At 38.4% G+C, this 25,235-nt stretch overlaps 1 protein-coding gene across 1 annotated transcript in view; it reads left to right on the top strand.

Annotated features, from left to right (window-relative positions):
* The window catches only part of LOC134309822 (RNA-binding Raly-like protein), a 299,334-nt gene that overhangs the window by 57,861 nt on the left and 216,238 nt on the right, over positions 1–25,235 (top strand). The window contains exon 2 of the mRNA XM_062991166.1: positions 15,554–15,622. The gene's annotated coding sequence lies outside the window, so the exon portion shown is untranslated. The remainder of the gene's footprint in view (positions 1–15,553; positions 15,623–25,235) is intronic.

Raw genomic sequence — 25,235 nt, 5'->3', positions numbered from 1 at the left:
TGGGTGGTGGATCATTCTCAGCACTGCAGTGACACTGACATGGTGGTGGTGTGTTAGTGTGCGTTGTGCTGGTATGAGTGGATAAGACACAGCAGCGCTGATGGAGTTTTTAAACACCTCACTGTCACTGCTGGACTGAGAATAGTCCACCAACCAACAATATCCAGCCAACAGTGCCCCATGGGCAGCAACCTGTGACCACTGATGAAGGTCTAGAAGATGACCAACTCAAACAGCAGCAATAGATGAGTGATCGTCTCTGACTTTACATCTACAAGGTGGACCAACTAGGTAGGAGTGTCTAATAGATTGGACAGTGAAAGGACATGTTATTTAAAAACTCCAGCAGCACCGCTGTGTCAGATCCACTCATACCTGCACAACACACACTAACACACCACCACCATGTCATTGTCACTGCAGTGCTGAGAATGATCCACCACCTAAATAATACCTGCTCTGTAGTGGTTCTGACCATTAACAAGGAGGTGGTTTTAATGTCATGGCTGATCAGTGTAGACATTGTGTAAAGTGCATGAACACCACATGAATTAATGAATAAATGAATCAATGAATTAATGTAAGGAAAGCCACAAAGAACTCTCTCTTAACACTGATACTGGTTATCATCCAGCTCTTGTGTTTGATTATCATTCATGAAAAATACAAAACAGTCAAATCCCAAAAATTGAACTTATGTGATTGATTGGAAAGGCTATCTAAGATGAGGATACATATTTAGCAATACTATGTAAATGTGAGTGCAGATGCAAAGATCAGTTGTCCTGTGCTCTGCTGGTGTGAGTATAAATAAGAGTAATGATCATAGGGCAGAAGAGCAAGTGGTTTTTAGTGCGCCTCATTAGCGGAGGAGGAAAACCCAGCTGTGGTGAAGCTATCATGGGAATCCTGATGCGCAACTAATTTGCAATGGTATTTAAGAGAAGAGATTAGTTTAGCTAGATAGCTTCAGCTACTGTTTTTTCCTGTTCCTTACATTCTCTCACTCTGTCGAATGCTCACTCACTTTTACTCCATGCCAAATCTCATCTGGCAATGGACAAAACAACAACCTTGTCTATTTATTCAGTAATTACTTTGCTGTCATTGGTGCACTCGGGTAAGAATGTGACAATTTTTCTATTGCTTCCCTTAGTGCCCGTGTGCACGTTTGTCTCTCTTCGGTGTGGCAGGCCAAACAGTGGCACTGGCAGATTGGCTGCGGCAGCAACAGCTAGCGCTGATAAGAGCTCCTCTCTGCACTGATAACCTGCCACTGTGTGTGAGCGGGAAAGGGTAAGGGAGATTGAATGGCAGCTTCCAAAAGAACCATTTGGTGACACACAAAGTCCTATTTTCTACTGGAAATGCTGTGCTGAGCGACGAACACCAGCTAAACAGGATAACAGGCTCTCCGTCTACCTTGCAGGAAATGCGTCTAAAATGAGACAATCAGAGTCTGCTGATGAGACGATACATGCTTGTTCAGCTTTAACATTAGTAAGCAACAGGTAATCATTCATTTTCAGTGCACAACACAAAGACACAATTTTACCTACAGCAAAAGTAAACAAAAATTGTGTCTAAAATTGCATACTTTCATACTGAACAGTATGCAAAAGCAGTACGCGAGAGTGGCTAGTGTGTCCGAATACATAGTATTCATTTAACAGTACGCGAAAAGTACCCGGATGACCGGGTTTCAATTATTCAGTCACAGAAAATGAAGTACTTTGTCTAAAAAGTGTATGAAGTTTAACGTTTTATATTATAGAAATACTATTTATATTTTCAAGATATTAATGTGGACTATGAACCTGCTTCATGTTGCCCTTGTTGTTTTACATTTACATTTTTGGCATTTAAGACGGTCCTATCCAGAGCAACTTACAGAAGTGCTTCCATAGTACACATTACCTTACTCTAGTTTAAGTAGACAGCAGTCCAAGAATACAAATCTGCTGAAACACTGTTTTTTTTATAGCAAGAAATTAGAGCATTAGTAAGAACATTTTAGCCTAAGTGCTTAGTAAAGACGTGGGTTTTTAATCATCTTTTGAAGACAGAAGACTTGGATGTTCGGACAGACAAGGGAAACTCATTCCACCACTTACAGTGTATCACAAAAGTGAGTACACCCCTCACATTTCTGCAGATATTTAAGTATATCTTTTCATGGGACAACACTGACAAAATGACACTTTGACACAATGAAAAGTAGTCTGTGTGCAGCTTATATAACAGTGTAAATTTACTCTTCCCTCAAAATAACTCAATATACAGCCATTAATGTCTAAACCACCGGCAACAAAAGTGAGTACACCCCTAAGAGACTACACCCCTAAATGTCCAAATTGAGCACTGCTTGTCATTTTCCCTCCAAAATGTCATGTGACTCGTTAGTGTTACTAGGTCTCAGGTGTGCATAGGGAGCAGGTGTGTTCAATTTAGTAGTACAGCTCTCACACTCTCTCATACTGGTCACTGAAAGTTCCAACATGGCACCTCATGGCAAAGAACTGTCTGAGGATCTTAAAAGACGAATTGTTGCGCTACATGAAGATGGCCAAGGCTACAAGAAGATTGCCAACACCCTGAAACTGAGCTGCAGCACAGTGGCCATAATCATCAAGCGTTTTAAAAGAGCAGGGTCCACTCAGAACAGACCTCGCGTTGGTCGTCCAAAGAAGCTGAGTGCACGTGTTCAGCGTCACATCCAACTGCTGTCTTTGAAAGATAGGCGCAGGAGTGCTGTCAGCATTGCTGCAGAGATTGAAAAGGTGGGGGGTCAGCCTGTCAGTGCTCAGACCATACGCCGCACACTACATCAAATTGGTCTGCATGGCTGTCACCCCAGAAGGAAGCCTCTTCTGAAGTCTCTACACAAGAAAGCCCGCAAACAGTTTGCTGAAGACATGTCAACAAAGGACATGGATTACTGGAACCATGTCCTATGGTCTGATGAGACCAAGATTAATTTGTTTGGTTCAGATAGTCTCAAGCATGTGTGGTGGCAATCAGGTGAGGAGTACAAAGATAAGTGTGTCATGCCTACAGTCAAGCATGGTGGTGGGAATGCCATGGTCTGGGGCTGCATGAGTGCAGCAGGTGTTGGGGAGTTACATTTCATTGAGGGACACATGAACTCCAATATGTACTGTGAAATACTGAAGCAGAGCATGATCCCCTTCCTCCGGAAACTGGGTCGCAGGGCAGTGTTCCAGCATGATAATGACCCCAAACACACCTCTAAGACGACCACTGCTTTATTGAAGAGGCTGAGGGTAAAGGTGATGGACTGGCCAAGCATGTCTCCAGACCTAAACCCAATAGAACATCGTTGGGGCATCCTCAAGCGGAAGGTGGAGGAGCGCAAAGTCTCGAATATCCGCCAGCTCCGTGATGTCGTCATGGAGGAGTGGAAAAGCATTCCAGTGGCAACCTGTGAAGCTCTGGTAAACTCCATGCCCAGGAGAGTTAAGGCAGTTCTGGGAAATAATGGTGGCCACACAAAATATTGACACTTCAGGAACTTTCACTAAGGGGTGTACTCACTTTTGTTGCCGGTGGTTTAGACATTAATGGCTGTATATTGAGTTATTTTGAGGGAAGAATAAATTTACACTGTTATATAAGCTGCACACAGACTACTTTTCATTGTGTCAAAGTGTCATTTTGTCAGTGTTGTCCCATGAAAAGATATACTTAAATATCTGCAGAAATGTGAGGGGTGTACTCACTTTTGTGATACACTGTAGGTGCAAGTACAGAGAAGAGCATTGATGCTTGTCTTCCTTGAGTTCTCTCTGAGGTTGTGTGGTTTTATTAAACCTCAAAGGTAACTTGGAGCTGGTCCATTTTTGGCTTTGTAGGCAAGCATCAGTGTTTTAAACTGAATGCTTGCAGCTACAGGAAGCCAGTAAAGAGAACACAGCTGTGGGGTGATGTGGCAGTGTTTAGGTTGCTTAAAAACCAGGCAAGCAGCTGCATTTTGGATGAACTGTAAGGGTTTAACAGTGGATATGGGAGCACCTGCCAGGAGGGAGTTGCAGTAGTCCAACTGTAAGATTACAAGTGACTGGATAAGAATCTGAGTGGCTTCCATGGAGAGAAATAGACAAATCCTCTTGATGATCTTTTCCATCATATCTGGTTTATAGTCAATTTGTAAACACAGGTAGGCATGTCATCATGTGCATAAATGTATTTTAGCTTCTTGTTTGGTAACATTTTTTAATTGTGGCTTCTTTACTACTGCACTGTTGATGAGTCTCAGCAGCTGCTGGTAAAATGAATGAAGCAGAAACCGAGCCTGCTCTCATAGCACTGTCTATTATCACATAAACAGACTAACGGGTCTGTCACTGGGTTGGCTAACCATGCGAAAACGGCATACTTTTTGCAGTGGCACACAAAGGGTCAGTTTGTACAAGTGACTGCATTGGGTGTGTTTTCATCTTGAAGTTGGCAACAGAACAGATGTTTCCTTGGGGCTTTGGTCAGCTGACAGAAAGATGAAATGACAATATGGCAGAAAGGCAGACACAACAGGCACACAGTGGAAGAGATGCCCGGATCACAGACTGATGAGGTCTGGCAACCATAGCATCTCTTGGCCTGGTATTGCCCCATATGATTCCTTCACGGTCTGTTGCTCTGTGCATCTGGGTCTCTGACTTTTACTCCAGATATCTTTCTCAATCTCAAAATCATGCATCATTTTACTCACTGTTTTATTTTCTTTTTTAAATGATCTACCCTGCCCCCACTCTTATTTATGTATCATATAAGCACAACCTCTACTCTTAGCTGTCTCACTTTTATTCTCATTCAGCTGTCTAGTTTAAGCCTTTTTAAAGCTCTCTCTTGTCAGGGGTCTGATCTTGCTGCTTTATAGTTGACATGCCAGCATTTCGTTACACAAACAATCTGCATTATGTGGAAGGTGACTCCTACTAAGAGGCTTTTGTGAACCTCACCCAGTGCTGGGATGATAATATCAAACCCCACTGAAAAGCACTAGATAATAAATGTGTGTGTGTGTGCTTGAAGAACATTAAATAACCAGATTATATTTTAACATGACATCAAAAAAAAAAAACTTAGAACAGAGAACAAAAGTGAGAGATCAAATAAACTCTAACATTTGAGTGGTAATAACAGTACAATATCTGCAATCTTTGACTTTCTACCAAACACAAGACAAACTCCACACAGAAAGGACCCAGACCTTGGGAATATGTATACATGTGAACAAAAAAATGTGTCTGTAAGATCTAAGAAAAAAAAAAAAAAACATTTACACATTTAGCAGACGCTTTTATCCAAAGCAACTTACAAAATACAGTCCAAACAATTGAGGGTTAGGGGCCTTGCTTATGGGCTCAACAGTGGCAACCTGACCGTGGTGTGGTTCGAAACCAGCCTTCTGCTTACTAGTCCAGTACCTTAACCACTAGGCTACAACTGTCTAAACTGATGTTTGATGGTATTCCTACATGAAACTGGACCTGCCGTTACCTTGGCCAGGATAAAGTGGTTCATAACTATAAAAAAAAAAATAATGAAGTTGCTATTAGAAAAAAAACAAACAAATGTCATAGTAAAAGTGACTAAATACACCACTGATGCACTGCTGCTTTCACATCATCATCACATAAAAATCTTCCCCTTAAAGCTTCTTTAAACGGTCCATCAAATCAGATGGCGCTAAATCCGGACTATGAGCTCTCAGACACAACCAATTACTACTCCTTCCACCCTCACCGTTTCCAACATGAACCCTATGCTAATGCTAAACTAGATTACCACAAGACATAAACAAGACTAAACCAAACAAGTCTTTTAAGTAAGAGCAAGCACAAAATCCATGACAAGCAGAATCATGACATGCCATGCCAATAACTCAACAAATACATGAACATGAAAACCAAAATAGTCTCCACAGTAGGATCCACAGCTGCTCCCTTAAATACCCTGAGCATTACACCTGAAACAAGGAGCAGCTGTGGATCATTAGCTTCATAGACCAATCAAAATGAGGAGGCGTAGACATAAACAAAAGCCTCCTCAACCATGTGCTCCCAGAGACCGGGGTGTGACACATACACAAACATAAACTCTGGGAGCACAGAGAGGCTGGATTCATGACACAGACAAAATTTCTCAAAGTACTCTCACACTGATGATAACGGTGGTAATACAAAAGTCATCAGTCACTCAGAAGATTTTCAGGTTGACCTAGAAACAGCTAGAATGACAGTTACTCGAGAAACAATAAGCAATGAACAACACAGCAATCATTTATGTTCCTACACCTCATTTAAAACTCTTCCTAAAATCCACAGCTCATAGCTTACAAAAAAAAAAGCAAAAGCAAACGTGCCTTGGCTTTTGACAATGCTTAAATTGTACTATTGAATGCATTTGATTTTCCATCCCACTGCTTTTTTTAAAACATGTGATACGCACAATTAAGATATAGTTTGCTGTTAACTGTGACAACGTGTGTCCTGGTTGACCATCCATTGCTTTTCTATTTTTACTGTTGTCTCCTGAGCATAAATAATCCAGGTTGCAGTGGTGTAACAACAAGCTTTTATCTGCTTGGTTGTGCGCTGCTCAATGCCAAGCTGTCACAATCACTGAAACGAGAATGATATGTGATTGTGCTGGCACTTGCAAAATTAAGTGGCATTGACTAATTTTCCTCTCAAGTGTATCTGCTGAATTTTAAAGATTAAAAAAACACACACACATTTTGATTTGGTTTTGTCATGCTCTTGTTAGTACATGCTCTTGTTAGTACATGCTCTTGTTCTTGCTTTGTGTTCGTGTTAGTCTTGTTTAGTCTTGTTCGTGTCTTGTGTTAATCACTCGTCACGTCTTGGCCCATACGTTACAAAGTGCCTTAAACATTACATTTATATAAAATCTACATAAGGTCAAAATACAGATATTTTACCACCCATCTTCTCTTACTCAAGACATTTTGACTTTCCAACCACTTATTAATTCACAACAGTCCTCCCTTTCTTACAGAAGCTACCAGTCAGGAAGGGTAAAGCATGTGAAGCTAGCTCTTTAAAATTTTATGCTCATGCAATGTCATTGGGTAGATTCCATCATCCAGGCACATAACACAGACAACCCACACAGCAGAGTCAATCAGCTTCAAGTTCCTGTTCAAAGATGACTCGTGGCATTGATGATGAGCGTACAAACTTTTGGGTTTATTTTATGAAGTTAGCTTGGGAGAATCAAATGGCAATTATGGTCAAGTTATAGAAGAAATAGAAAATACTTTTGGTTTTTCTATTCCACACTACAATGAGAAATTTAGATTTTTTAAAGCCTAAAGTTTAAATAGAATATATTTATTTGTCATATATACAAATACATAGGTACAGCACAACGTAATTCTTTCTTCGTGTATACCAGCTTGTTTGAAAGCAGGGGTCAGAGGGCAGGGTCAACCATTATACGGCACCCCTGGAGCAGAAAGGGTTAAGGCTCTTGCTTAAGGGCCCAACAGTGGCTGCATGGCAGAGCTGGGATTCGAACTCTCAGCCTTTCAGTTGATATCCCAAAGCTCTACCCACTAGGCTACCACTGTCCCTTAAAATAAGTGACTGAGCACAATGGTTAAGCAGTTAACATAATTGGTAGGTCAATGGTTCAATCCGGTAAGATGGCATTGTCAGGTCCTTATGCAAGGCCCTCAGTCCTTAGTTGTTCGAATTGTATTTTGTCTCAGTTGTAAGTTGTTTTGGATAAAACTGTTTGGCAAATGTGTAAATATTAATACGTTTTACTCACAGGCAAGATCTCATAGTGGTGTTGACTGTCATGTAGCTGTTTAGACAGATTGAAAGTGTATGACCCTAAATACCCACACTCTGATCCATAATGAATAATAATAGATTAACTGCTGAAAGAGCAGAGGGAGAACTGTAAGTGGAGCATTATGTGTGCTAGGGGTTTGGGTAATTGGCCTGGTCCACTCTGGATGTACTGACACATGCTGGCTAATGTGATTAAGCTATGTATAAGTAAGATGTGCCAACATTAAATATGTGCTGTATATATGGGAGTGAGGGGTATGAACACACTTGTCTGAATCCAGGAGAACTGATATAGTGCCAGAGCAGTCCTTTTTTCTTTTTGTATTCAGAATCCGTTGTCTGGATGTGTAGCACCTGTTTATGAGAAGCAAGCCAATGTGCTGGGCATGAGCCCAGAACTGGGCTCTGAATAGTAAAGAAGTAGAGTAGGTCATAGCTTATCCAAACCTGGGCTGCAATGTGATCTGGGACTCAAAAAAGGTAGCAGAGGAGGACATGCTCCTACATTTTTCTCTTTATGATGTCTCCTATTGTTAAGCCTATGAAGAAAGTAGACATACTATAAACATAAATGATGAATGCTAAAAAAAAAAAAAGATTGGCTTCTGGACACCTCTAACACTTCTAAACTGTAGAAAGCGTTTTTTTAATGTAAAGCTGAAGGAGATGCCCAGCAGGTATGCCAAGGTTCATATCCACAGAGAATATGCTGCATATCTAAAAACAGAATCCGTGAGATTGGTGTGAACATCAGATGCCAATCTTTCACAATACAAGAAATAGCCATATAGCCAGAGTCCTTGACATGCAGTTAATATTACTAAACAATTTAACTGTAGCTTCCTTCTTGCCACTCTCCATAATGGCCTAGAGTGCTGCAGAGATGGTTTTTTTGTATTTTATTTTTTTTATTCTGAAGTTGCCTTTCCTGTTGCTAAAACAGCCTCCACTCTTCTGCAAAAGCTCTCTTTCTGTGAAAAATTGTTTAATTGTTTTTAAACTTATATGTTGTCATACATATTATCATGAACACATACGAACATGGAACACCCCGGGTGTTGTGACCGAAAAAACAAAACTAATTAAGATACAGACAGCACATCGCAGAGCGTATACATAAGAACAACAGCTTCATAAAAATACAAGAGAGACACAAAATAAAAATAAGAATGGCAAATAAATAAAAACTCTAGCGAAAGCCTAGAAAAGACTCCACTGATTGGAGCGCCTTCTTTCAAGCATCAATAGTTCATGACTGAGCTCCATGTATATGAGCAACTGAAAGTTCCAAAGAAATAATGTCAAGTGCAGACAAACTCCATTGCCGTTTTAAGATGACATAAGGAGGCTTCCATCGGCTGGCCAACAGTTTTTTTTTTTTTTTTTGCAGCTGTCAAAGGACAGAGCATCAGTCGTTTCTGCTGGACTGAGAGATTGAGAGAGGAAAAATCATTTAAAAGAAAAATAGATACCGATCATGGAACATCACTGTCTGCAAAAGCTTTTTATAAAAGTTAGCTATAAAGTGTGTCTATGGTCATTTGTGCCTATTAATTAAAAATTAAGAGAAAATAAGAAAAATAAAGCATTCGCGAGGCACTAATGTTGTATGAAAAAATAACATCAGTTTATCGCAATGGGTGTGGATAAACCACCCAAGTCAAGTACTAGAGGGTTTTGGCCATATAGTGTAGACAATAACAGTGTCCATTTCTAAATGGTTGAGTCAATCATTTGACACTTTGGATGCCCTACTTAAAATGAAAAATAAGAGAGTCCAGCTGTGTGATAATTACACACCAACGATCCTTAAATAGAAACAGAGGCAGTGATAACCCATGGTTTAATTACAGTCCTTCAGACTAAAGGCGTCAGTAATAACGTTTGCAATAACTTAATGAGCCTGATAAACTTTCCCTCCAGTGTCACTGATTGTGTATTTTGTTGCTTGATTGTGCCATGGAAAATTTAACTTTTGCTCTCTAAATGAGAGATTAGCTTTAGCCTATTTTCATATAATTGAAGATTAGGTTTTACATAAATGAAGAATATTGCAATAATTCAGCTCTCATTTAACAGAGCACATTAACACATTTAATAGGTTTATTCATGCCTCTTTCTCAGTATGGTTGTATTAATTAATTTATTATTTATTTTATAACCTGACATAAGTGTATAATTTTTTAACATGGGTGCAAGCAGTTGGGTTGATTTAGTAATGTCGATTCAGTGATGGTTTTTGTTTCATGTTGAATAGACAGGATGAATTCAAGGAAATGTGAATTCTATTATAAATTTATTATAGTAGAATAATAAATTTCAAAATTCTTAATGTTAATGTTTTTTTATATATTATTTTTATTGTTTATGCATTTTCTTGGCTTTTTCTTCCAACTATTTTACCACGTCCAGTTACCCAATCGCATTATGTTTCCTCTCCACTGATGCTGATCCTGCCCTGATTGAGGAGAACAAGACTGACACACGCCCCCTCTGACACGTGTGCAGTAGCCGACTGCATCTTTTCACCTGCACAAGGCGAGTTCATATGCGGATCAGCTTTGTGTACGGAGAGCCACACCCTGATCATCGCATTATTTCAGAGGTCGTAATTGCATCAGTTATGCGGTCCCTATCTGTCTTCCACCCTGTATGAACAACAGCCAATCGTTATTCTCTTTTGATTGCCATTTACCTTTCTATCTATACCCACAAAGGGGTAACAACTAACCAGTTTAAATTGCTATATAATATTTTAGTGTATTACATTACTTGTTCACAAATTCTTTTTTGTAGCATTTGATTAGTATAAAACTGTGGCTGCTATAATAAATTAGTGCAATAAGGAGTAAATTAAGCTTCGGTGTTTTTGTCTAATGCCTAACAGGGACAGGTTTAAATATGACATATTAAAACAATGTTTTTAGCTCATCTCGAACAGGCAGATTATAATAAGTACCTACAGTAAACATTGTCTGACTCACTGAAGAATGATTTAATGTGCTACACTACCTACAGATATTGCAGTAGTGTATGGGCTCATGATATATTTTATTAATAACCAAGCTAAATTACAACTGGAGCAACTTACTTCATTTTAGCTACAGTGCTAAACATTAACATTTAGATTGAATGTTGTGTTTGTTGATACTCTGTGTACTTTTCATTCTGATATGCTGCACTCAGCTACATAATAAAAGGCACTGGAGAAGAAAACAATTTATATTAGTAGAGTCAATATCTCATAAACCCCATATCAAGAAAAGTTGGGAGATTTTGTAAAATGCAATAAAAAAGAAGAATCAATAATTTGTTACTTTTCTTAAACTTTTATATGACAACAATTCAAAGAAATTACTTTAATGATTTGGCTGACCAACTACATTTGTATTATGTAAATATAACCAAATTAGTATTTGATGCCTTCAACACACTCAAAAAAGTTCACAGAATATTTAAGTTACATTATTTTGAAATATTTCACAATAAGCAGGTAAATTGGTGAAGACGAGAGAATCAGAAATATAGATGCAGTTGGTCAGAGGGGACGTGTGTCAGTTTGCTCTCCTCAATCAGTCAGCACCAGTAGAAAGGAAGAATAACGCAATTGAGTAAAAATTGGACGTGCTAAAAATTGAGAGAAAAAGGGAGAAAATGCATTAAAAAAAAGAAATGGGGGTAAAAGGAGGATCCACTAAAAGCTTGGTCTTTGCAAGCAAAAATTGATCATATCTCAATGAATCATTTTGTACCAAACTTTCTGAAAGAACTGAGACAAAAATGAGTAAATTTTATGCATAAATGCCTTAAGTTCTCTGGGCCAGAGCTCAACTCATATGGACCAAAAGTTGTAACATCTGTCATTGTATAAAGGTGCATCAGTATCCACAGCTTGGGTGGGCTTATATGTTACCATAGATCATCATAGATAATTTTATTGAGACCTATGCTGCTAGTAAATCTTATTTTGGAAAAGTCCATGGATTTATAGGCACAGGGATCATGTGTTTAACTGGCCTGACTGCAGTCCAGGTTTGTCTTCTATTTAAAATGTATGGTGTATCATGAAGAGAAGAATCAGACAACAGTGACCACAGACTGAGCTAAAGTATTGTATCAAGCAAAATTGGCAAAACTTACCCTTAGACTAGTAACAACTAGTATATCCAGTTCACAAAAGTGTAATTAATAGGGAAGGCAATATTACTCTCTTTCCCATTTTTAAAAATGTTTTTAAGCCATTACATTTTTTATATGTTTATATTTACAAAATGTTATAAGGTTGGTCAGTGAAAACACTGGAAATTTGTTCTAGATAATTAACAAAGAAAAAGAGATCAAAAAAGGAGTTTATAGACCAAAGTTTATCTAATATAAACATTATCTAATAAGTAATAGGGACTTTCATTTTGCATCTTCATTTAAAAAATTGCAATAGACGGTGTTCAGTAAATTAAATGACTATACGAGAAAAAGCAATGAGCAGCACAAGCAATAACACTGAAAAATTGTGTCATTATAATTGAGGGATGGAAAGTATTAAAATATTTTTTTTCCTTGCAGTTAAAATTAAAATCGAGTCATGTTGGTTTAATGCAAGACATCAACTCTTAGTATCCTATTATTCTCTGTAATAGCAGTTCCATAAACATTCATCACTTGGCTTGATTGCCTTTACAAATTCATTACACTTGTGACCTATTAGAACTCACTCTCTTATGACAGGGAATTGAGGCGCCTATCAGGTCGCCGTCTGCACTGTTAATTGAGCTTGGAAAAGGATGCGGCAGAAATTTAGCCAATGGGTCTAAGATAGCATGGACTATTTGAAGGTACTGATACTGAGGTAGTGAAATCATAGTAATTGGATTCGTGACCTTGAGTGTCATCCATCACAGAGTCACTGCTTTTGGCCAGGAAAATGTCCCCCATTTTTTGAGATTAATGGAAATGTCAACATTGCTGAGTACTGCATGGACTTTAGCAGCAATTTCTGATTTGCACACTTATACTGTAAAGGATTTCAATTTCAACATTTATTCTGCCATGCAAATGAGACTCAAAACTCACTTTCATCTTCCTGTGTGGTGCCATAATTTCCATTTTTAAGTGTGAACATAAATGTAAACATGTTTTTACAACACAACTGGGACAAGAACAAAAATGACTATTGCCTAAAAAACATGGGTCACTTAAGGCATTATCAGTTAATTACCATTAGACAGTAAATAAAAGACTAGATTAAATCCTCATTACTTGATGCACTGTATTTAACGTTATATTAAAGTGCCTGCAGATTCTAAAACAAGATACAATACACCGATCAGCCATAACATTAAAACCACCTCCTTGTTTCTACACACATTGTCCATTTTATCAGCTCCACTTACCATATAGAAGCACTTTGTAGTTCTACAATTACTGACTGTAGTCCATCTGTTTCTCTGCATGCTTTGTTAGCCCCCTTTCATGCTGTTCTTCAGTGGTCAGGACCCAGGACCACTACAGAGTGGGTATTATTTGGGTGGTATTATTCTCAGCACTGCAGTGACAATGACATGGAAGATGACCAACTCAAACAGCAGCAATAGATGAACGATCGTCTCTGACTTTACATCTACAGGGTGAACCAACTAGGTTTGAGTGTCTAATAGAGTGGACACAGTATTTAAAAAGTCCAGCAGCACTGCTGTGTCTGATCCACTCATACCAGCACAACACACACTAACACACCAACACCATGTCATAGATGGACTACAGTCAGTAATTGTAGAACTACAAAGTGCTTCTATATGGTAAGTAGAGCTGATAAAATAAACAGTGAGTGTAGAAACAAGGAGGTGGTTTTAATGTTATGGCTGATCAGTGTTTGTGCTTGCTTACTGAGTAGCACAATTACCAAAGCTATATGTATTAAATATCTTTGTAATTACAATTTAAAAGAAACATATAACAGTATCTAAAATGTATTTGCATCAAATTACAAATATTAGACTGTTAAGTTAACTTGAAAAGTAAACCAAAATATTTATTATTTGAGCTGTGTCCAACACCACATACAACTAATGTATGTAATAAATATACATAAATACTAAATAGTATAGATAAACCACTTTTCAACAGTGTTGTTAGTACTCTGTGTACTACCTCACTTAGAGACTAGCTAAGCAATTTTACTCTCAAAGTCTCAGAATATCATTTGATGTTAAGCAATTTATGTTAAAAAACAGTGATTACATTTTAAAATATACAGAATCAAATGCAATTTAACATAGATAATTAATGTATATAACTGTAAGAGTGACAGCTAGTAGCTAATTATCCCAGCAGGTATTAGTCCCAGTTGGAATCTTGGAGAATTTTGCATATAGTTAAATGTTAAAAAACAAGTACAAACATATTTTAACATTTTTTAAAGCATATTTAGAACATTTCAGCATACGATTGCCACATTGCTAACAAAAAACTTAATTAGTCCAAGCTTGTTTTACAGTTGGGTCATAAGGTGAAGGGTTTACTGGATCTTGTCATGATTTTAAAGGTGATTGGTTTAAAGTGGATGACATGACAAACAGGATGTGCCATATGATCGGTTTGACATTTGTCAGAAATGCTTTGCGAGTCATGATTCTGAATTGAACAAATTTTTTTTTTTTGCATTATCTTGTTTATAAATCCTTAAAATCCTAAATCTTGTTTATATATGTTTAAAATCCTAAAAATGACCAGAGGTATGAATCCAGTCCAGGTCCTTAAGACCCTTTTTTTTTCTTTGGTACCCAATAAATAAGGATTAGCCCTATCAATTGACATTTTTTTTACAGTAAAACTTTAGTAAAAGTCAATCTGAAGTAAATATAATGTATGCTGTTCATCTGCTGAAACTGTTTTTAGACTCTTAAGTGCTGCTGATTGTGTTCCCAGACTTTGTATAAGTGAGAGTTGTTGATTGCCCAATGCCTAAAGCACTGGTGTAGAGAGTTGAGCTTTATAAAGGCACATTTGAGTGCTGTAGAAGCCATTTCCTTTTGAGCAGTTGATTGACAGTCATAAGTGGTCACCTGGTGAAAAGATTGAAGTTAAGGGCTTGTATCGGTTGATTGGACCCATTGTGTACTTTTGTCCCTGTGTGTGGGTGATTGATGAAAATTACACAAGCTTGTATTTTCCAGAAACATTTAAGAGCTGCTGTTCAATTCTGGCGGCTCTGTGTGCAGTCTTGTTTTGCTTCAGTGGATGTTGACATTTTTTTACTTTTTACATGCTGTAGATCAACATTTTTAAAGTTAATCCATCTGTTCTGCGAGTCTGAAAGTGCATGAATGTACTTCATGACCACCAATAATGATAAACATATGTTATAATATGGTCTATGAAGATCATTGTACAATAGACAGGCCAAATTAATCTATAGAGCTTGCACTGTTAATGCAGTCAGGAACATTTTACCTATTTTGAATGTGATATAGGAAGAACATCACAGTCTGAACTGCAACTGAGTCTAGGAATTAACAAAAGATCTGCTCTGGCTAAGCAAAGTGATCAGGTGGGCTATACTTCTTCAGGAGACCAGTGAGCTATAAAATAGCGAATCCATTTAGGCATCACCATAAGGGTCATTAGGAAGACTTTATAGTCAATAAAAACTTGCCGCTAGTGGAAAGTGAATAAGACCAGGGTAATCTAATCTGTCTTTCTTTTGCTGATAGGGACACAAGCTGCAGCTTTCCGAATAACAAGACAGCAGGGCAGCCAGCCAGCGACACATCAAAGTAGAGGTAAAAACGCATACACTACTTTCAGCTTTATCAAAGAATAACATTTTTTTGTGTGTTATAATATGCAAAATTTGTAGAAATTCCTTTTTATGTGGGAGTGAAATGATAGACCAGTGAAATAATAGTCCATCAAGGTCCATACCTTAAGGTGTATACCTTGCTGAAACCAGACTTAAATATAATTAGGTTGCCTAATCTTAGGTTTTCAGTAGTGATGTGGAAACGGAACCATATAACATTTCAGTCGGGCGGCACGGTGGCTAAGTGGGTAGCACTGTTGCCTCACAGCAAGAAGGTCCTGGGTTCGATCCCCAGGTGGGGCGGTCCGGGTCCTTTCTGTGTGGAGTTTGCATGTTCTCCCCGTGTCTGCGTGGGTTTACTTCGGGAGCTCTGGTTTCCTCCCACAGTCAAAAAACGTGTAAGTAAGGTAAATTGGAGATACTAAATTGTCCATGACTGTGTTTGATATAAGCTTGTGAACTGATGAACCTTGTGTGAGATAAACTACCGTTTCCTGTCATGAATGTAACCAAAAGTGTAAAACATGACGTTAAAATCCTAATAAACAAACAATAACATTTCAGTCAAGCAGTGATAATAATTAGTGGTTGAAAAGGATTTAAAATGGCATCATACAACAACATGCTACCAAGCGCGGTCTTGAGTATTTAATTTGTTTGCTGATTTTCCTTTGAGAATGGCCTTGCTGGTTCAAATGTTGTGATCTTTGGCATTTTAAATGGAATAATGTATTTGATGTAATGTAAGTTTCTAATGAGTTAAAGTCATACAGCATGTGATGGTCAAGCATGTGGCCTCAGGTCCACGACAGTGGTCCTCTGACCTGGTGTAATTTCGACATTAAATAGTAGGACAAATACAGATGTTAGCAATGACATTATTTAGGGTTCCATTTCATTTAGGTTTAAGAGAACTTGGTTCCTGCTGTTGCTCAGGTGAAGGGTAAGGTCACACTATATACCTGCCACTTTTAAATTATTTAATAGATGATTAAGTTACATTATGAAATATATCTGTGAGATGTCGTGTCAAGGCTGATTTGTGAAGTTAGGAGTGTGTTTATGTTGAGCCACCGTTGTATTGCTTTTGGTGGGCACTGTGTGTAGCACTGTGTGTACAGTGTAAAGTTAGTCTCAGAATAGACTCCTGTTCTACCTGTTCAGTAAAAGAACATGAAAAAAAAATATCTGACCCCATCATTGTCCAAGCTGATGTCACAGTAATTTTACTGTCATACTGTAATCAAGTATACATGATGCCTGGCAGCCAGGGTCCTTTCTGTGTGAAGTTTGCATGTTCATTCTGTTTCCGTGTGGGTTTCCTCAGTCAAGCAAACTGGAGCGAGTAAAAATTGCCCCCATGTGAGTGTGTATGTCTGCCCTATGATGGACTCTTTTTCTGCCTTTTTTCCTGCCTTTCACCCAATGACCTGGGTCACATCCACCATGATCCCGACCAGAATAAAGCAGTGTTAAAACATTCAATGAATGATTAAATAAATTAATGTAATATACTTTAACATAACATAGTAAATATGGCATGAAGTCAGTATGTGGGGCATTTAAATCACTTGTTTGTAGTCATTATTAGCCAAAATTTCTTGATCATGACAGGTCTCAGATTAATTGTTTATTTAGAAATGTATAGTGGTGTAGCAAGTAGAGTAAGTTCTGCACAGCAACCTGAGTCCTGGGGACTCTAGCTTCTTGAAACTGCCTGTAAAATGTTTAGCGTGTTCTGTGTCCAAGTGGGAGTTCTCTTAGTAATCCAGCTTCCTTCCACCTCAAGAATTGCATTTTTACAGGGTGAAATGGCAACTGTGAAATTACCCCTGGGTGTATTGAGTACATGTGTGGTGTATTGCATTGTACATTGTATAACACGTTTTTTAAAGATGAATTGTTAAATGTATGGAAAGAGAAAGCCTATAATTTGAATACATTTCTATATATTTAAATGCATGATTTGTGCAGCTCTTTAGAAGGTATTTTGTTGTGGTTCAGCCTTGTGAAACAAGCGTGTAGGTATCAGGAGCTGTGTCTGTCAGGGCAATTTATCACCTCAACTAGTTAAATGGATTTCACGAAGATTGTGTTAGAAATGATTTACATTTCAATGAAATTATAGGACAGAAGCTTGTGCATGCAAGTGGTGCATGCAATCCAAATAATGTAGCACAAAGGTGTAGCACATCTGCTCTTGTGCGCTTCGGTCCAATCTAATCTCTGTGCATAAATCATTTAAAACTAACCTATAACACTGACATACATAGACTCCTGCAATAACTTCATGACTATGTGCAATATGTGCAGGAGCTTATTCATGCAGCAGACCTTCACGATGGGGGAATCAAGTGTGTCCAAAAAATGCCAATAAAGTCTGTATCAGAGTCCCGTCCCCAGTTACCCAGAGGAGCATGGCACTAGAGGAGTCACGCTACAGTGCTACACTATCACTCATATTGATTAGGCACAATGCAAGAGCAGCAGCTCAGAGACTTAGTCCTATAGACCTGCATCCCACACAGCTACGGCTCGATAAACATTGACTAATGGGACTCCATATAAGATCCCCCCACATACTGCCATGTTTATTGGCAGGATCTGGATGGAAATAGCTGTGACAGTAAAATGTTACTCTGTTGTTTAAAGGAGAAGGGGGTAAATTGTCTGGCAAAAAAGATCACAGGGTGCACCACCCCTGGTCCAAATATATTTGGGTTTCCCACTTTTATTACTAATACATAATCAGATACAGTATGTAATTATATTAATACATAGTTTATTCACATTTTGTCAGTTATTGAGTGTGTGGACACCTCGGGTGTGTTTGAAAACCTAGTGAGCTCTCTACATAGACAGCATTTTACGTCATCCTATGCACGCTCCCGTGAAGAAGGCTGTTTGAATTATTAGATGCCCTAAGATGCTGCCTAGTAAGTTCACTTAAATTTGAACAGTATTTTGACTGACTACTAGGGGAGCATCCGATGCTTCCCTTAAAGATACTGACTTAGTAATCAGAAGATTGCAAATTCAAACCCCACATCTGCAGGTTGTCACTGTTGACCCCTGTTGGGCCCTTGAGCAAAGCCCTAACCCTTAATTGCTTGAAGTAAGACAAAAGAGTATGCCATCTATTTATCAATCTATTTTTATTGAGCCTTTGGTGGCTTCTTCTTTTATACCCAGCTATGATAACCTTAACTGTTACAAATTCACCTGCTTGTTGTGGAATGTTTTAAAACATGGGTTTGCATCAACCTTAGTTTGGTATATTTAAGATTTTCAGAAATTGTAACACTGTCGCCTCACAGCAAGAAGGTCCTGGGTTTGATTCCCAGGTGGGGTGGTCCAGGTCCTTTCTGTGCAGAGTTTGAAGGCTCTCCCCATGTCTGCGTGGGTTTCCTCCGGGAGCTCCGGTTTCCTCCCACAGTCCAAAAACATGCAGTCAGGTTAATTGGAGACACTGAATTGCCGTATAGGTGAATGGGTGTGTGTATGTGTGTGTGTCTGCCCAGCTATGGACTGGCACCCTGTTCAGGATGTTACTGTGTGCCTTGCGCCCATTGAAAAGCAGGGATAGGCTCCAGCAAAGCAACCCCCGCCCCCCTTCCCGCAACCCTAATTGACTAAGCGGTTAAGAAAATGAGTAAGTGAGTACTCAGAAATGTTGTGTCTTCAATTGTGTATGTTACAGCATTCTAGACACCAGTATGATACAGGATACTGCACAGCCAAAACATATCCATTATGAAAATTGACACAGTCCATGTTTATATTCTGAAGAGAAAATTAATACAGTTTCACATCCCAAAAGCTCAATATGCACCCACAATTCAACTAGAGGCTCAGCTTATATTCACACACCAGCTTCTAGGCTCAGTGCATGTTCACACCCTATTGAGAAGCTCACTGCATGCTCACGCATGAAAGAAAAGTAATGAGAAATGTGGTACATGCTGTAAGTGGCATTTTGGGAGCACTTAGAGCTGGTGATAGTCTAAGTCACAGATCATTACTGTGCCACTAGGATGACTGACTTCTCTATTTGTAATATTGGAACCTGCTTTAAGCGGTTTTAGCATGACACAGCAAATTAAAATTATTGCCATACATTTGACCTTCTGATTCTATAAAGAACTCTGCTTTAAGATAAAAAGGTATTCGTGAGTGCATGTTAAACTTTACTAAACTCCACAATTTAGCTTTCTCTTTTCTGCCAGTAGAACAACAGTAGTCTAGCTATAATGTAAGTGCTGAATAAGCTTATTTGAGCCCCAATATTGCTTGCAGAAAAGCAGCTTTATATCATAATTATTTCTTATCCTTACTTCTACGTGTGCATGGTGTTCTTGAGATTATTTGCACATTACATGCACCTATTTCTCCAAAAAAAAGATAAGCTTATTTATTGCCAAAGGATTCCATTTTTGTTTTGCCCTACCAAAGTCTGTTGTTTCTAATGTTTTTTTAATTGTCTAAATGTTCTTTTTTGGCCTTTCAGAACTTTAAAAAGTTCCTTTAGCTTCACCATGATTGCTTTATATTGCATGAAATCTTCTCAACCACTAGTACCATTTTTTTTTACATATCTATGAATTATATATCTATGTATGAGGGATCATCAAAAAGTTTCCACACTTTTATATTTTTGTTAGAAACGGTGAGGGCGGGAGGAGTAGTAATTGGTTGTGTCTGAGACACTGAGATTATAGTCTGTATTTAGTGCCATCTGATTTCCACCTTTTTAGACGCTCAAATAAGCTTTAAGGGGGGAAGAAGATTTTCATGTGATGATGATGTGAAAGCATCTGTGCATCAGTGGCTACACGCTTAACCAAAAAAATTTTTTGCTGATGGCATTAAACTGGTATGATGCTGGGAAAAACACATTATAAAGAAAGGTGACTATGTGGAAAAGTGATGTAATTTGTTTTTGAAATTCTTAATAAATAGAGTTATAAAAAAGTACGGAAACTTTTTTAAGAACCTCATATTTTTTCTGATATGATATATACCGACTAGGCATAACATTGACCACTGACAGGTGAAGTGAATAACACTGACTATCTCCTCATCACGGCACCTGTTAGTGGGTGGTATATATTTGGCAGCAAGTGAACATTTTATTCTCAGAGTTGATGTGTTAGAAGCAGGAAGAATGGGCAAGCGTAAGGATTTGAGCGAGTTTGACAAGGGCCAAACTGTGATGGCTAGACGACTGGGTCAGAGCATCTCCAAAACTGCAGCTCTTGTGGGGTGTTCCTGGTCTGCAGTGGTCAGTATCTATCAAAAGTGGTCCAAGAAAGGAACAGTGGTAAACCGGCGACAGGCGGTCATAGCTCATTGATGCACGTGGGGAGCAAATGATGACAGAATCCAAAAATCCAACAGACGAGCTACTGTAGCTCAAATTGCTGAAAAAGTTAATGCTGATTCTGATAGAAAGGTGTCAGAATACACAGTACATCGCAGTTTGTTGCGTAGCCGCAGACCAGTTATTGTGAACATGCTGACCCCTGTCCCAGAGTTTGAGGTGTTGACTTCAAATTCCCCAGGCCTCAATCCAGTCCAGCATCTGTGGCATGTGCTGGACAAACAAGTCCGATCCATGGAGACCCCACCTCGCAACTTACAGGAGTTAAAGGATCTGCTGCTAACATCTTGGTGCCAGATACCACAGCACACCTTCAGGGGTCTAGTGGAATCCATGCCTCGACTGGTCAGGGCTGTTTTGGCAGCAAAAGGGCAACCAACACAATATTAGGAAGGTAGTCATAATGTTATGCCTGATCGGTGTACATGCTTAATATAGTAAAATGTTTTGTCCCAGTAACTGGGTTTTTGTTGTAAATATGTAAATAACATGAACAAAAAGAGGGATTTGTGTGTGTGTGTGTGTGTGTGTGTGTGTGTGAATGCTGAATATTCTTGGCTATATCTAACATTTGAACTGCTTAAAACACTTTCTTTGTGCTGCTGATTATTGCTTTGCACCTGTACACCTGAAAAACTAAATTGAAGCCTTTTGCACTTAACTTCAGTCAATAGGTACAAGAAGTTCAAGAACCGCTAAGCTCTGACTTTGGCCACATGTGCTTTTATCACCTGAGCCCATCCAATTACCTTTTACTCCGGTCATATATAGATTTACAAAGCTAAAGCCTTCTGTTTCCCTTTTCAAGAGAAGCTTAGTCAGTTCTGTTCGTGCCGACTACCAGCCTCAGGTGGCACTGGGTGCAGCTGGGATTCAGCACCAATCCCTGTGTCAGCTGGATTTATCTTTGCACTGGTACACAGATTTTAACCAGCAGGAAAGACTGTCTGTTCCACTCTAATGATGCTGTTTTCTTACTCTCACAAGCACAACATGCTGGGTTTAAATCATTGAGTAAAGGTGTAAAAATCATTGTTTAGGCGGTAAGACTGGCCAAACAGATAATAATAATCCTGTGGTAATACTTTAAAGAGTAGTAAGTAATGTTTTTAGGACCCTCACTGTTACTTTGTGACAGCTTTATGAATAAAAACACATTCACGTCTAGAAGCTGAAGAAAATGTGCACCACAGTGCTGATTATGAAGAAAAGCAAGGTGATGCTAAACATAAGCAGGAAGCTTTAGGCTTACATTTTTATACCAGAAAGGACAACTTAAAGATTCAGTAATCTAAACATACAAACTCCATTTCCAGAAAAGTTGGGACACTTTCTAAAAATGCAATAAAAAGAGAAATATGTAACTTAAACCATTGTTTTGATGACAAAGGACGATGACAAACTCAATTTTATTTGTGAAATATAAACCAATTTAGTCAAGTTAAGTCGAATTTATTTGTATAGTGCTTTTTACAATGGACATTGTCTCAAAGTAACTTTACAGAATCCAGGACCAACAGACCAAAAACCCCTGTTGAGGACGCCGAGGGCAACAGTGGCAAGGAAAAACCTTAAAATTACAGAAAGAAACCTTGAGAGGAACCAGACTCAGCAGGGACCCACCCTCCTTGGGTGGCCTGGAGGATAATTTAAATAAATAGGATTTACAAATTTAGAAATGTATGCAACACAAAAAAACATGGGACAGAGAAGTGTTTACTATTGGGTCACATCACCAAAATGTACTTTTGTGTACTTCTATCAGTTAAAGTACAGTTTTTAGTTTTATGGCATTTTTAGAAAGTGTCCTAACTTTTATGGGAATTTGTAGTTGCTTTGTGTTGTTTGGTTAGTTGGTTTTCCATTTGTCATTTTAAACAATGGCATATTAGTTGAATTCTATAGAAAAAAGTAAGGTCACACACTTTTTTTATCATCCAGTTTAGTTGTTTCCAATTTACAAGTACTCTTATGAGCACTGTTGTATGCACAAAAATTATAAAAGGTAATGACTGGAGACTTGTGGGTAAAATAGAAATAAAGACCTTTTGATTGGTGGCTGGGCTTATTATGTGTAAAAGTAATTCTGAAACACATCAAAGTAAAACTGATGCTCTTTTGAAATGAAAGCCTGTTTATGCAGTATTGGGGCCTCATAAGGAAACCTGGCTACTGCTAGGGGTGTTCCAGTGACTGAGAAGAATCAGGACCACCTGGAAGGATCATATCTCAAGGAAAATCTGTGGTTTTCCCCATAGGAACTAGAGTTTGTATTATGAGAGAAGTAAGAACTAAGCTTCTTAGCCTGTTGCCATCTGTTCCCACACCAGGAAAAATAAAATGTCATTTTTATAACCAGAACCCTAGAAAAATCTTTAACAGGCACCATGGTTTTTCCACAATGACTAATGAGAGAAATGTCAGTTCCCATGACAACATTCAAACGCATGTTTAGATAATCTAATCAATTTTCTGTTTGCCCTGATTTCTCATTGTTGTGAAGTTGTCTTCAAAACTCCTGTGTTCAAAAATCATCTCCTGTGCACCTGCTTATAACAGACAATATCCTTTTATGAATAACGCCCCAGAGAGAGTCATTAATAATTGGGAGAAAGTCATTACATCTCTTCCGCAGTCTGAATAATGAAGCACACTGGAAACCCGCTTAGTCTTGTTATTAATATATTCATTACTGAGACTCAGTCTTGGCCTGCTCTCATCCCAACCAAAGATTCAGAAACCTAATCATTACTCTACAGATGCAGCACTGTCACCAGCCTTTCTGTATAACTGCACTGCCTTTGATGCCACCACCACGCCAAGCATTCTTAATTGGCATGGCCCTTATGGCTGCCTTATTTTCACAGTTATATGTGAGTCTCGAGGAACCAAATGTAAATGGTATAAAGAATATAATAGTGGCTGTTTCTTATACAGCAGTGAAGTGTGAAGCATGATGTATATTATTGAATTTGTATCCATACCCTTTATTTAATTCTTCTTAGTAGCCATATTGGCAGCAATTACAGCTGTAAGTATTCTTATATACATGAATGAAATCTTTGTTCACCCCATTTTTTGTGGCAGGTACTCTCAATCTCTGTCAAATAGGATGGCAAGTGTTTTTTTCAAACTGCCATCTTCAGGTCTCTCCAAACAGCTACAGATGGGGTTAATGTGGTTTAGCTCTGGTCCTTGACTGGACCACTTAAGGACATTGCCCTGAAGCCAATAAAATCCTTTCATTCAGGTTTTCAAATCCCTTAACATGACATTTAGCCAACTCCAAGCTGTCGTATGCTTTTGACTCAAAGTTGCCATGTTCCCATTCTGTCATAAGGGCCTGATTTATGATGGTTGTCTGTCTAGTATGCTCTTTCATCACTGCATGGGATTTTTAGAGCTCTTTTAAAGTGACCTCTCTGAACCGAACACTTCTTGCCTCACTGCAAAATTTGACTGAATGGGCAACTCTGGGAAGGTTCAATGTTGTGCCAGTTCCTATTTCAAAAATATTGTGACAGCTGTGGTTCTAGAAATACTCAAAACATGAATATTGTTTTATTTTCTTGCCTTGGTATTTGTCCTGCTTCAGTTTGATCCTGGGGATCTACTGACAGTTCCTTGGACTTCATGGCATGCCCAAACAATTTAAATGCAGGTGTAAATAACAAGGTTGACTCCTATTATAGAGTTCTAGATACATCTCAAAGACAAATTAAACAAACATGATACACCTCATCATCATTTGAAGTGTCAAAAAGGGTTCTACTCCATTGATGAGTAAAGAATTTAATTTTTTTAACATTTTCTACTTCATCATTAAAGATAATTAAGTGTAGATTGATGTGTACAAAAATGATATCCATTCAAAATTAAATCCACAACATACACAATTAATTTTTTAATGCCCATTCTTGTTCTCACTTTCTTTGTGGCTGTTTCTAATTACTTGGTATGCTAGCAGTGAAGTGTACACTACAAGACTGATCACCAGGAATTTTCAACATCCTGAAATATACTGAATTTGAGCCTTAATGATTGATCAGCCACTGGGAAAATCGAGTTGCTGAGTGATGGACACAACACAGCACTTGTGTTGGGCATGCTGACAAATAGGCTTGGTGACTGGGAAGGCAGGTTAGGGCAAAATCATTTGTTTCCCCTTATAAACAAGTCTAGGATGTGACAAAGAAAAATTCCATTACACTAT

The sequence above is a fragment of the Trichomycterus rosablanca genome, chromosome 3, assembly GCF_030014385.1.
Source record: "Trichomycterus rosablanca isolate fTriRos1 chromosome 3, fTriRos1.hap1, whole genome shotgun sequence".
Classification (NCBI taxonomy): Eukaryota; Metazoa; Chordata; class Actinopteri; order Siluriformes; family Trichomycteridae; genus Trichomycterus; species Trichomycterus rosablanca.
Note: the sequence above shows the minus strand (reverse complement) of the source record. Positions and strands in the feature narration are given on the sequence as shown.